The sequence below is a fragment of the Elephantulus edwardii genome, unplaced genomic scaffold, assembly GCF_000299155.1.
Source record: "Elephantulus edwardii isolate Elephantulus edwardi_28Jun2011 unplaced genomic scaffold, EleEdw1.0 scaffold00351, whole genome shotgun sequence".
Classification (NCBI taxonomy): Eukaryota; Metazoa; Chordata; class Mammalia; order Macroscelidea; family Macroscelididae; genus Elephantulus; species Elephantulus edwardii.
In genome coordinates this window covers 1182873-1184072 of record NW_006400101.1, presented here as the reverse complement: position 1 = coordinate 1184072, position 1200 = coordinate 1182873, and positions in this window count along the sequence as shown.

The window sequence follows — 1200 nt, the reverse complement described above, 5'->3', positions numbered from 1 at the left end:
GACACCTCTGCTAAATTGGTGGATTAAAACAAATATATATCTTCACTCGTCAAGCATATCCTACAGACCGAACTGTGTAGGTTAGTAGGATAGTGAAGAAAATAAAATTTTATTTTCTTGTTGTTGTTGTTTTTAATTAATTCAGTAATAATTTTCTACTTATTCAATATTTTTTTACTGTCTAATGTAAGAGCTTTATTCATATTTTGAAAGTTGAAATAATGATCCAGAGTCTGAACAGACATGAAATCCTCAAAGGAGAATCAAGTACATTTTAATCTGATTTTTGTGTTCAGAAAAAATGTCATTGATTTACTGATATATCACAAAATTTAATAAGCATTGAAATAAAAGTGCTTTTATAAATTTTGTCAAGGAATCAATGAATTAAAACTACTCTTTTTACAACTTATTAAATAATTTTTGAAATGTCTTTTTTTTTAGAATAAATAGCACAGTGCATTCACCCTAGTGTCAGCAATTCTTAGATGACCACACATCTCACCACATTAGTGTGCTATCAGGATTGGTGGAAGCTCCATAAATAATCTGCATTATGTAGATGACACAACCCTTCTTGCTGAAACTGAGGAGTACCTGAAGTGCTTGCTGCAGAGAGTCAAGGACTACAGCCTCCAATATGGATTAAGGCTCAATTTTAAGAAGACAAAGATTCTCACCACTGGGCCAATTGGCAGCATCAGGATGGATGGTGAAGAGATTGAGATTGTTCACAGTTTTAGTTTGCTTGGCTCCACAGTCAACACTCTTGGCACCAGTAGCCAAGAAATTAAAAGGCGTATTGCTATGGGCAAGTCTGCTGTTAGGGACTTCTCCAGGGTACTTGAAGAGCAATGATGTCAGTCTGGAGACCAAGGTGCACTTGATACAGGCCATGGTCTTTGCTATTACTTGATATGCATCAGAGAACTGGACATGACTTCGGAGGATATAAGGAGAATTGATGCCTTTGGGCTGTGGTGCTGGAGGAGAGTATTGAGGGTACGATGGACTGCTAGGAAAACAAACAGATTCATCCTAAAAAGGGTTAAACTAGGCTGCTCCTTGGAGTCAAGGATTCTGAGGCTTTGTCTGACATACTTTGGACATGTTGCAAGGAGGGACCGGTCCTTGGGGAGGGGCATCATGCTTGGGAGGGTGGAGGGACAGTGCAGGAGGGGAAGGCCCTCTATGAGGTGG